Source organism: Antechinus flavipes, chromosome 3 (genome assembly GCF_016432865.1).
Source record: "Antechinus flavipes isolate AdamAnt ecotype Samford, QLD, Australia chromosome 3, AdamAnt_v2, whole genome shotgun sequence".
Taxonomy (NCBI): Eukaryota; Metazoa; Chordata; class Mammalia; order Dasyuromorphia; family Dasyuridae; genus Antechinus; species Antechinus flavipes.
In genome coordinates, this window is record NC_067400.1 from 316,883,739 (window position 1) to 316,897,112 (window position 13,374).

At 36.2% G+C, this 13,374-nt stretch overlaps 1 protein-coding gene across 2 annotated transcripts in view; it reads right to left on the reverse strand.

Moving 5' to 3' along the window:
• The window catches only part of FBXO40 (F-box protein 40), a 44,240-nt gene extending 42,608 nt beyond the window's left edge, over window positions 1-1,632 (reverse strand). The window contains exons 1-2 of one of the 2 annotated variants that reach the window (XM_051985384.1): window positions 1,326-1,632; window positions 718-869 (exon numbers count right to left, since the gene is read on the reverse strand). The gene's annotated coding sequence lies outside the window, so the exon portion shown is untranslated. The remainder of the gene's footprint in view (window positions 1-717; window positions 870-1,325) is intronic. The other variant, XM_051985383.1, reaches the window with a different exon arrangement.
• Window positions 1,633-13,374: the final 11,742 nt, after the last annotated feature.

Genomic DNA, 13,374 nt, shown 5'->3' on the forward strand with positions numbered 1-13,374 from the left:
CTGGCTCTGCCATTTAATACCTAAAGAAAGAAAGAAAGAAAATGAAGGATAAAAACTACAATAAGAATTAGATCAAAGTTGGTCCTTTTCTTTAGTCATTTAATTGGTACAATGAATTTTCAGATGAAGAAATGGTCTCTAGCAATGCTTTTTTAGAGAGTTGCTTAAAGCCTTGCCCAAATTCATACAATCAGTATGAGTCAGTTTGGACTTACTTGAACTCAAGTCTTCCCAAGTAAAATGAGAGGGTTGGATCAGCAGATCTGTAAAGTCTCTCCTTTTACTGTTATTGAGCTGTTTCAGTCCAGTTTTGCTCTTTGTGACCCTATTTGGAGTTTTCTTGGCAGAGATACTGGAGTAGTTTATCTTCTCTAGCTCATTTACAGATGAGGAAACTGAAACAGGATTAAGTGACTTGCCCAGGGTCACATAGCTAGTGAGTGTTTGAAGCAGAATCTGATCTCAGGATAATGAGTCTTCTGATTCCTAGTCCAATGCTCCATTCAGTAGACCACTTAGCTGCCTCAGTTTATTGTTATTTTATATCTTCCCTGTCCTCATCTATAGAATGGCAATCTATTTCACTAGAAAGCATTTTGTTAGAACTAAATGAAGAGTATGCATAATGATATCACAATAATATGATGAAAACTATGCACTATGTGATAAATCCTAATGATTACACTTAGCCCTGAAGAAAAAGATGACAAGATTTACCTTCCTTCTTTCCTTTGAGAGATGAAGCACTGCTACTATGAAATGTCATAGCTACATTCAGAACAGTAGATGTATTTCAGTATAATTGATCAAGACATGAGAATTAGCCCCCATTAACTTCTTTTGTTCTCTTTGTTAAAAAGGAACAGTCACTGGGTGGAGGAAGAGAAGAGAATATTAGAAAATGACAGTGATGTAAAAATAAAAGATATGTCAACAAGATTAATTTTAAAGTGCTTTGTAAGCTTTAAAGGCTTATAAACATTGAGATTTATTCCTTGTAAGCAGAAAGGCAAATCTTTCAGTCCTTTTACTCTGAAAGCTAGGATTCAAAATGAATTCTTAAAAAGAAATTCTAATCTTCCCTTATGTCCCCTCCCTCATAATTTTTCTTGCTAGCATTATTAATTTGCTTAGGGAATCTCTGTTTGGGGTCGGTCCTAGAGAGTACAGAAACATATTTTATACTGTCTCCTCCTCCCTGACCCATAATCCCACCATCCTCATTTCAAATACATCAAGCCAAATTTTAAAGATCTTCTGATGTCCTTTAATGTCCAAGAACAAAGATTGCATTGGCTTAGGCCTTCCCATTTGAAAAGTCTTACCTTAATCATATATCCCCTGCAAGGACATCTACCACACATAGGTCTCCTGGCTTGGAACAGACAGTTGATGAAAAGAGAAGTAGAGCCCCAGGGGAAACAGGGAATAAGGGGAGACTGAGAGAAAACTTCTGCAGAAATAGCTCAAGTGCCTGGATGTTAAAAATAAAACTATATCACACTAGGCAATGTGACCAGGCTCAGCTTACGAGCTTTTTCCTTCCCCTGTATTTACTAACAGTCTGTTACAACTAGCTTGTTGTTTAACAAGGGAAGCTGGATAGAAAGAGCAGCTGTTTTCTATCCGTGATCTTTGACTAGAGGAAGGAGGAGAAACTCTGTAGACAGGTCATTTATTAAATACACTGCCCTCCAGTCCCCAGTGCTTCTATGTGCCCTCAATAGACCTTAGTTCTTCATTGCTGGTATATCAATCAGTAGGTGCTGCTGGTCTAATTTTAACTGTGCCTTTTTATCTATGACTATCATTGGCTGAGGCTGCAACTAGGAGAAATGACATGTCATTCTGTTTCTCTTATTTCTTCTCTGGAAAGAAACTGCTCTCCACCTCTAACCCTCTCTGATCCAGGGAAAAATTCTGATTTTTTTTAAACAACCTTTTCTCTCTTTTCTCTCTCTCCCCCTTTCTCTTTTTCTCTTTACATATATATGTAATATGTAATATTCATATGAATAAAAAAATATAAAATATAAGCCATTTATGAATATCCTAATATTTATAAATATTACATAATATTTATATTATGGATTATAAATCCATACATATATCATTGTATATACACACATTTGTCCTTATTGTTTCCCTGTTTATAAGAAGGAATTTTTTAATCTATTGTCTTTGTATTTCTCATCCTCAGCACAATTCCCAGTACATAGTAAGTGCTTAATAAATGCTTGTCAATTGATTGGTTGATTGATTGCTAAGCATGGGGAGTGATAAAAAAAAAGTTAAGATGAGGGCATGGTTCCTATCTTTTAGGAATTTTAGAATCTGAGATTAGGAGGGATGTGATATATATATGCAAATCACTTTAATATAAAATAATCTAAGTTACTTGCATAAATGTATAGCTAGGTACGAAAGTTATTTGTATGAGTAAGTAAAGTTTGTCTGGTGAGCTGTTAGGAAGCATAGGAATCTCTCTTCTCTGCCCCCTCCCCTCTTTGGAATGTGAGCATTATAGTCTTGTCCAGCTTCTCCTGCACTCCTCCTATTGGACATGGTCTCTAATGTCCATCCTTATCTCCATCTTGGCATAGGAGTTCCTATGAGCATTCATGGAACAGGAATAATGAAGAATGCAGCATGCTTTAAAGCCACAATCCTCATGCCTCAAACAACAATGATGACTGGTTTGCTTTCACCTAAAGGAAAATCTTGGACTCAGGTTTTTTGCTGCTTTGGGAGTTTTCTATTAATTTTTTTTTCAAATTAGTAAGATTAGCTCTCATATAGCTCCTGAACTCCTAGTCAGGGAGCTTTAATTTTCTCCACACTCCCCTTTCCCATTCAATCAGATAGAATTTGTTTCTCTCCTCTCTCTCTGTCTCTGTCTCTCTCTCTTTCTCTATCCCTTTTCTCTCTCTATCTCTCTTTTCTTTCTATCTCCTTCTACCTCTCTTTTTGTAGCTCCTTAGTCACGAATAATGAAGCACACAGTTATAAAAAGCAGCTCTGATCAATCACTTTATATAGTTGGCAAATTAAAAATTAATTAAGTGGAATTCATAAACAAATTTTGAAAAACAAGAAAACTTTAGATTTAACATCTGCTAGGAAGGGGAAAAGAGAGACAGGGAATGTTATCCTTTTTTATCAGAACTCTCACAGAGAAATAAACATCAGTCTACTTCTCTTCTTTTAAAAATCATGTGCTTAGAGCTTTTCTATTATCCCTGGGTCCAGGTTCGTATGATGTTTCCCCTGTAGCACAAAGAAGGGAAAACAACATTGTCTTAAGATATATTCAGTTCTGTGACACTAATACATTGTTGGGGGACACTAATATGTTAGTGGAGTTGTGAATTGATCCAACCATTCTAGAGAGCAATTTGGAATTATGCCTAAAGGACTATCAAACTATCAAACAAAGTGCATGCCCTTTGATCCAGCCAGAGTCTACTGGACTTGTATCCCAAAGAGAGCATAAACGAGGAAAGGAGGGACCCACATGTGCAAAAATGTTTGTGGTAGCCTCTTTTGTAGTGGCAAGAAATTGAAAACTGAATGGATGTCTCTCAGGTGGAGAATGGCTGAATAAGTTATGGTATATGAATGTTAAAGAATGTTATTGTTCTATGAGAAATGATCAACAGGATGATTTCAGAGGGGCCTGGAGAGACTTATATGAACTGATGCCAAGTGAAATGAGTGGAACCAGGAAATCATTATACATGGCAATAGTAAGATTATATGATAATCAATTCTGATGGATGTGCATCTTTTCAACAAAGATGATTCAGGTCAGTTTCAATGGTCTTGTGATGGAGAGAGTCATTTACACCCAGAGAGAAGACTGTGGGAACTAAGCACGGATCATAACATAACATTTTCACTCTTTTTGTTGTTCTTTGCTTGCTTTTTGTTTTCTTTCTCAGTTTTTCCTTTTTGATCTGATTTTTCTTGTGCAGCAAGATAATTGTAGAAATATGTATAGAAGAATTACATATGTTTAACATATATTGGATTACTTTCCATCTAGGGAAGAAGATGAGGAGGAAGGGGTGTAAAATTTGGAATACGAGGTTTTACAAAAGTCAATATTGAAAAATTATCTGTGCATATGTTTTGAAAATAAAAATTTTTAATAAAAAAAAGATATATTTAGTTCCTACATCACTCAGAGGCTCTCCCAATAAGGACATTCTTTCCACTTCCAGAGAACCTGTTGCAAGAATAAAACATGTCCTATGGCAAGTTTTCAGTTGAGGAAAATCTTTAGTGATTGGCAGGATAAGAGAAGAGAATATGATCTTGGATTCAGATTATAAAGGAAGAAAAGGGATTCAACAGATGAAGGGGGGAAAGGAACACAGTGAGACACTTCAAAAATTAGGAAGAGCATGAGAAGATCAGAGAAGGGATCGTTGTTATTCATCCTTCATTCTCAAAGAGGACCAATGATTTCATGAGGGTGATGTTTTGACTTGTGAGTGATTTGGATTTATAGGGCAGTCTCACTTTCTTCTCCAGAATCTTTGGAATTGAATGGCAAGACATAAGTCAAGATGACTGCTAACAGCCCAGACTAGGGAAGGGAAAGGTATACAGGTAATCCAGGTTGGCTGGATCCCAGAGAAAGTAGGGAGAAAGTAGCATAAACTAAGTTAAGATAAGATAAGAAGATGTTGAATTATAGATGGCTTTGAATGATACAAGCAGTAGTTTTATAACTAGCCTAATCTTTATATTTGGAAGACATATGGCTGCAATGTGAAAGATGATTTGGAAGAAAAATAATGGGGGGTAGGGGGAGTAAGATCTACTGAGAAGCTATTACAATGGTTTTGACAGCTAGCAATGAAGTCTTCTTGGACTAGGGGGAGGGCAGTCAGAATAGAGAAGATGTGAAAGATAAAAATCCACAGGATTTTGGGATTATCACATATAAATGGTCAGAGAAGAGAAGAATCAAACATAGCCTGTGTCATCATGGAGAAAAAAAAAAGAAGAAAGGAAAGAGTCAGAAGCAAAAGTAAAATCAAGAGAAGGAGCAGATTTTGGAGTGATTATAAACTTTGTTTTGGACACTACCCTTTCAACTTTATTATCCATTTCTTCCCTCCCACTCTTTGCATTCTACACTCCAACCAAACTGCATTATCCCCTACACCTTAAAGACAATGTGTACTCTCCTGCCTTTCAGATTTGTCTATTTTCTATGGCTAGACCATCCTCCCTCCTTTTCTGTAGCTTCTCCAAAGTCCCAACTGTTTTAAAGTCATATATGTTACATTTCATTTTCCAGTACTCTTAGGTAGGCTCTCTGCAAATGGCACCAGGCCCCACTAGTGATGTTTCCTCAGGAATTTCCCAGTATCCCAGTTCTACCTAACCACTAATAGTTGGATTAATTTTTACAGAGGAATATTTATTTCAAAAGATAAAATCACAAGTATACAAAATTATTTTTCTAATAAGTGGGAGACATAATCCTCTATAGGGAGGGAAGAGGGATTAGGTTCATAGTTCAGTTCCCATAGAGTACAGTCCTACTTTTAAGTCTGGAGTTCCCATCAGTTCCAGTCCCAGAAATCCTGTTTTCCAGGCTTCCATGCCTGATTGGAAGGCTGCATCATCCTCCTGGGATCCTGACTCCAAGGTGACCATGTCTCCAACTCCTCAATCCAGTGGGGATCAACTCTGGCATTTGAAATTGGAAAGTACAGATGGCACAGAACAGCAACAAATACTACCAGGCCCATTTCTTGAAGTCGAGGTAAAAGAAGAATTGTTGAGGAAGCTCATCTTTTCCTTTTTCAGTGATTCACAGGACAGACATGATGGGAGAACCAGATAGAGATGTAGTATAGGAAACTGGAGATCTCAGAGCTTGAAGATACTTTAGGCATCATCTATTTGCCAAAATCTCAAATTGGATTTATCGATAGCTTTATGTGGAAGCAATACTCTAACCCCTCCCTTACACTAATTAGGCCAATTTCCTTGATAGGAAGATTTGATTGGTTCTAAGTACTGAATCAGTTCTGAATTATGTGAATACAAAGCAGCCATAACGAGCTGCAGTTTGGTGGATAAACATGGGAATTCAGCTGAATCAACTCCAGGGGTTCTCGATGCCTATACTTATTGAATAGCCTTCTCCTGTTATGTCTAAGTAAATGTCTTTGTTAACTGTTGAATTATTTCCATGTGTCTTTGCCAGCAGCTGGCACGGGATGCAAGACAAGGTAGTGAGGAAAAACAAATAGAATAAAGAAAAAGCCCGGACTAGGAGAGTCAAGATGCAACACTAGACTTGACTAGTTTATTCAAGCAAGTAACTTCTTATATCACAGAGAAAACTTGCTGTTTCACATGGGAAAAACACTAATGCAAGGATAGTATATTATCTTGTTAACATTTCCTATCATTATTTTGACTGGTTCCTATACTTTCCTGTAGTGTTCTTCTTTTCTCTAATATAATGGTTCTCTGGGAGCAGGTTTCTTGGGGAGGTTTTCTGGAGGTAGCCTTACTTTTGGTTCAGAGTAATAATCATCTCATATGCAGCCAGGAGTTAAAATCCAGTCCTTTATTGTGTCTTCCAAAATAGCCCACTTACAGCCCTGTTTGTAGTGGCTAGAAGCTGGAAAATGAATGGATGCTCATCAATTGGAGAATGGTTGAGTAAATTGTGGTATATGAATGTTATGGAATATTATTGTTCTGTAAGAAATGACCAGCAGGATGAATACAGAGAGGACCAGCGAGACTTACATGAACTGATACTAAGTGAAATGAGCAGAATCAGGAGATCATTATATACCTCAACAATGATACTGTTTGAGGATGTATTCTGATAGAAGTGGATCTCTTCGATAAAGAGAGCTAATTCAGTTTCAATTGATCAAGGATGGACAGAAGCAGCTACACCCAAAGAAAGAACACTGGGAAATGAATATAAATTGCTTGCATTTTTGTTTTTCTTCCCGGGTTATTTATACCTTCTGAATCCAATTCTCCCTGTGCAACAAGAGAACTGTTTGGTTCTGCACACATATATTGTATCCAGGATATACTGTAACCTATTTAACATGTATAGGACTGCTTGCCATCTAGGGGAGGGGGTGGAGGGAGGGAGGGGAAAAAGGGATAATGTTGTAAAAAATTACCCTGGCCTGAGTTCTGTCAATAAAAAGTTATTTAAAAAACAAAACAAAACAAAAAACAAAATAGCCCACTTAGCTTTCTTTGGTTCTGAGAGCTCTTGTTGCTAGTCCTCTGCAAGCTTCAGCCTCTAGCTCTCTCTGAATCCTGGCTCCGAATCTCCCGACTATATTCTGGCTCTCAATCTCTTCAACTCGCTTTTGACTGAAACTCTAAGAGCTTTTTATATATGATCTCTTAAAGGTGTGAACCTAAAGGTTGACTCCTTCTCTGAGAGAGTGGGATTATGGGAGGTGTAAACTTGTGAATCTCCTACTGAATCCTGAATCTCCCAAACTTGTGAACTAATGTGTGAGCGAATGTGTAAACTCTCAAAGGTGTAAACATAAGCATTGTTTCTATCAATTCTAATAACTTAACACCTTGTAAGGATTCTAACACTTTCCCAGTACTGATAGTTACAATGCATGCATCTGATGTTTTGAACTTTGGTTATTATTATTTGCTATGTACTTGGGAGAGAGTCCAAGGATTTATGTCTGTGGAAAGAGACTTTGCATCTTCCTTGTATCTGAGCTGAACTCAAGGATTTTCAGACACGGCTTTCCACAAGTCTCATTTTGTTCTAGTATTGAACTTAAACTACCAGAGGACTAATATGAGTCAGTACTAGTTGAGAGCAATCTCAACAAGTGGTCAGCCAGCCTCCCTAGGAAACATGAAGGAATTTCAGTCAATGCTACCTTTAGTCTGGTTTTTACATTTTAAGCCTCTTATTCCTAACTGTGGGGTGAAAGACTATGTCCCTATTAAAGGATTATGGGGAATCAGTTTACAAGGGATATTTTTCTCAGAATATAAAGGATCCTAGAATCCACATGATGCCTCTGTTCTTCTTGTAATATTGAATTATAGAATATCAGAATTGGAGGTTTACACCTGAAATGATGCCCAGAGGCTTAGTCATATCTGAACAGGAATGTCCCCTATAATATTTAGGGTCAGACAACTTTGCTTGAAGACCTGAAGTAAAGGGAAACCTTTCTCTGGAAGCAGCCCATTCCACTTTGAGGAAATGTTGGTTATTAGGAAGTTTTTTTGATATCAACTCTCTTCAACCCATTGCTCCTAGTTCTCTCCTCGGGGGTCAAACAACACAGGTATAAATCTTCTGTCTAAAGTTCAAACTTAGTGTGCACAGTATTGTTCAGTTTTCAGCTTTGCTTCTCACATTCTACTCTCCTCCATACACTAAAAAACCAAAATAATCCATTTTGCTATTCCTCACATACAGAGGTCTATTTCTTGTCCTATTTTTGCCCTGCCTATCTCCCATGCCTTGTTCCTTTCAAGACTCATCTCATTATCATTTTCTGTACTTTATCTTGCTCCTCTCCACATTCTCTTCCTAGTTGCTAGTGCTCTCTCTTTTAAGGTTACTTTATATTTACTCTGTATCTTGTTATGAACTGATTTATTTACATGTTATCTCCTACATTAAAATAGAAGGTCCTTGAGATCAGGGATTGTTTTTGCTCCCTCCCCATCTTTTTTTGTATCCCTAAATAAATGGGACAATAGCTGTCACATAATAAGTGTTAATTGAATAATTGATAGCAAGTATTCATATGAAATCATTTATGTAAAGGTGCTTTTTAAAATAAATTGAAAAATGAGTAACATTCATTATTTTATTTTACTCTCCTAGTCATTCTGTATATCTATTTTGTGTAATTCTTTTTTGTTCAAAACAAAGGAATTTAATGTAGCAAAAAGAGTTGCAAGTCTATATAAACCTAGCGGAGTATATCTATATCTATATCTATGTTTTTGGTTATTTATTTTTAAATTTATAGAATAAAACATTTTTATAACACAGTATAATTTAAAAATATTACTGCACACAAAAATACAAATCTATTATATACAACTTGCTAGTCTTTTAAAATATAAAGTGAAGTTATCTTATAAAATTCATCTTCCCCTTTGTTCCCTCCTCCCCCATGGTTACTATTAAATACATCATTCTATATACTTCTATTTATCAGTTCTTTCTCAATGCAGATATTATCTTTCTTCATATGTCCTTTATGGCTAATTTGGGTATTTATAATAGGCAAAATGACTTATCCATACTTTTATAGAGCTATATAGGAGAATAGGAGTCACCATATTTGGTCAGTCCAAAGTTATTTATATATATATAATATATATATATATATATATATATATATATATATATACATATATATATATATATATGTATATATATGATGTCTACCTTGTATACTCCTCCCCATCTTCTCCAGTCAGAACATAAGCTCCTTGAGGACAGGAGCTATTTTTTAAAAATACTTTGAAAAGAACTATAAGGCTCAACTTATATAGTTAAAAAGAAAAGCAGCTAATAGAAACCTACAATTTCATGTACAATCTTTTTTCTATTCTATGTCTCATGAACCTTTCCCAGAGTGAAAGTTCCATAAAAGGAAGGAACAGAGGAAATAGGAAGATAAATCCTTTCAAAAGAAGAAAGGAAAAAAGAGCTCACTCACTGTTTTCTATATTCTGCTGATGAGTTCATTTGTCTACCACTCATAAATTCCCAGTAGTGCTGGAGCAATCTCTAGGCTGGCATTTTACTGACTCGAACTTTCTTTTGAACCTGTCATCATTATTGCCAGTTACTATTGAGGAACCATAGAACCTGGGAATATTGGATATCATCAATCAGATAGATAGAGAAGCCTTTATAGAGAAAAGCAGATCTCTGAATAAACATTATGTTTATTTAAAGAAAATCCTGAAAGTAAATATGAATTTGTAGAATCAAAAGGGAAGGAATAAAAGAGAGAGAATCTGACAACTTTGCAGTTCATTTGTATCAACTTATTCTACAAGTTGCAGTAGACTCCTGGGGAAATTTTGGATTTTCAAGTGCTATCATAGAATCAGAGCATATTGGTCTGGAAGAGAGATTAGAAATTATATACCAAAATATTAATAATAGCTCTTGGTGGTAACAAAGAACAGTAAACAAAGTGACTGCCCAATCATTGGGGAATAGCAGGAAAAAAACCTAAGTTATATAAAAGTTATTTATATAAATGCAAATATAAATTAATGTAATCATGCAGAAAGAAATTATAAAGTTGAGGAATTCACAAAATGAGATTTGTATAAACTGATATAAAGTAAAATAGGCAGACCCACTCCCAACCCCACATAAAATACACAATGACTTCCAATGAGAAAAATGAAAAGATTATTAAGGGAGTAGCTAGGTGGTGCAGTGGATAGAGCTTCAGCCCTGAAGTCAGAAGGACCTGAGTTCAAATGTGACCTCAGATACTTAATACTTCCTAGATGTATGACCCTGGGGAAATCACCTAACCCCAAATGCCTCAGCAAAAAAAAAAAAAAAAAAAAAAAATTATTAAAAGGAAGTTAACCTCTGAGTGATGAAGGCCAAATAAAGTCCCAGAGGATAGGTTATGAGACATATGTAATTCTTCCTTCAGATTTGAAGGGGATATATGTCATGGGAATGGGGTAGATAAGTGGGGAAAGTTTAAGTTTAGGACAGAATATTCTCTACATCATCAAACAAGTTTTGTAAAATGAAATATTTTTGCTTTTCTTTGTCACAGGGAAGTTTCCATATTGAGACAGTAGGTGAATGTAATAGTGATAACTTATACTTGTACTTTACAAATATCTCATTATATTCTTATAACAACCTGGGAAGTAAGTAGGTGTTATTATCCACATTTTATAGTTGAAAAAACTAAATTTTTATTTAGACAGTTGAGGAAACTAAATTTTTATTTAGGCAGACAGGTTAAATAACATGCACAGAGTCACACAACTCATAATTGTCTGAGACTAGATATGAATTCATCAGCCTGACTCTAGGGCCAGTGCTCTAGCCAGTAAAGTGTTTTTTACAAAGTCATCTCGGGCATTGGCTCTCACCCTCATTCTCAATGGGGATAAGGGAGGTTAAGAAAAAAAAAAGTATAATCTGAAAAATGAAATTTATTTTTAAAAAATAAAATAAACAGAATACTACTACTTTGATAGTTGATCTCAAAAGGTCATCCTGAGACAAGTATTGTGTAAACCTCCAAGAACATTGTAATGAGTTGTTCTTAGAAGAAAATTGTTTCTTCTAGGAACTGAAGTTTAATATGTGTGCAAAAGCTTATTTCTTGATCAAGAAACTTTAATTGTATACCAATCCTAAGGAAATTAGATGAAGAGTACAGAATAATAAAGAAAAAATAACTTGGGCTACATAAACACCAGATAATAAAGGAGAAATAACTTGGGGCACAAAATACAATATAGCAAAAGAAAAATCACTTGTGGTGAAAAATGACTGACTGTGGTGAGGCTAAAAAAATTTAGCTGTTGAGTGTGATTTAACTCTGTAGAAGTTTGGCTTTTACAGAGTACCATGAAGACTTTCAATTCAGGATATAAATACTTGAGAGGGTGCAAGGCCTAGAGACAACTCAGAATATAGAAAGATGAAAGAAAGAAAAGAAAGAAAAGGAAGGAAGGAAGGAAAGAAGGAAGAGAGGGAGAGAGGGAGAGAGGAGGGAGGGAGGAAGGAAAGAAAAGAAAGAAGGAAAGAAAGAAAGAGAGTGAGAGAGAGATGGAGAAAGAGAGGAGAAAAGAAAGAGTGAAAAAGAGAGAGATGGAGAGAGAAAGAAGAAAGAAAGAATGAAAGAAAGAAAAAGGAGGAAGGGAGGAAGGAAGGAAGGAAAGAAGGAAAGAAGGAAGGAAAGAAGTAAAGAAAAGAGAGAGATATGCCATTACAATGTAGTATATGAATTATTTGAGATGAGCATTCATTTAGATGTGGCTTTATTTAATAACAGAAGAGATCATGAATCTATACTACTATGGACACAATCCTGATTCAGACTATTTGCCCTTTTTTAAAGAAAATTGGTTTGATTTGGTTTTCCCACTTGAAGTTAGTTCTCTAAGTACAGCAGTAAGATGAACATGGTGGCTGAACCAGAGGAGTTGAGGTTTCAGTGAGGAAGCATTTCTTCATTTTACAAATTCAGGAAATGATTGACTAAGTCTGGACTGCCCTGCACCCTGCTGTCCAGAGAGAAATTATTGTAGTTGAGGAATGAGAGAATTTCAGGTGAACTCTGATCCTGGCCAGTCTAGGGATAGCTGAAATTATACAAGTGTTATTATAATCAGCGTTAGCTCAGTGGGGGAAGGCAGAGCAGCTGGGCTATGTAGTAGAAAAGAAACAGCTGTGTAAGACAGACTTAAATTCTATACAATTTAGGCTCTTCCATGTCTACCACCAGCATCTATATATAATACACACACACACACACACACACACACACACACACACACACACATATTTAAACGCTCATATATACATATCACCAGTTGGAGAAGTGGTCCTTCACCACTGTGGTGACCACAAGGACCTTAAACTATCCTGTGTATTATGTAGAGAGCATGATTACTGCCAGGATAAGAAAGCTGGAAGAGTATGATCTTCCATTGCTAATGAAATTAAATGGCTGTCTACGTTATTATGTAGAAATTTTGTAGATTTTAAAGCTGTCTGGCTTATCTGTATTTCTGTTTCTTCTGTTCCCTTCTCTGCCCCTAATCTACTCTTGAGAGAAAGTGTGTAGTGTCTGTACCTGCGATGATACTATAACTTCTGCATTTGGAGGGTCCTGTGGCTCAGTATGAGTCATTCTGCAGGCCTCCAATACCCACTGGAATAAGGCAGCCAAGCATAGCTTCTTCTGAAAGAGAATCAATAAAGAACTTTTCTGAACCACCATACCCCAGCTTAGCCCTAATTCTGAGATGAGGGGACATTACTGGCCTCCCTGTATATCTTAGCTGTAAAATATGTTTGAGCCAGACAACCAATCATCTAGTATTTATGATGTGGGAAAGGTGAGGGGAAGTTATCTCAGGAAAACCCGATTTTAGGAACAGTGCAAATAAAGAAGTTTCAGCAATGTTACACACGGGGGATTTATGGAGGCTTCTCCCATCCAAGAGGCTCCATAGCATCTGCATGAGCCATTGAAAAGCACAGTGATTCTGGAGTCAGAAGAACAGCTTCTCAACCCTATCTCTGATGTTTACTTCCTTATGTTGGACAAGTCATTTAACTTCCTGGGCTTCAATTTCTGCATC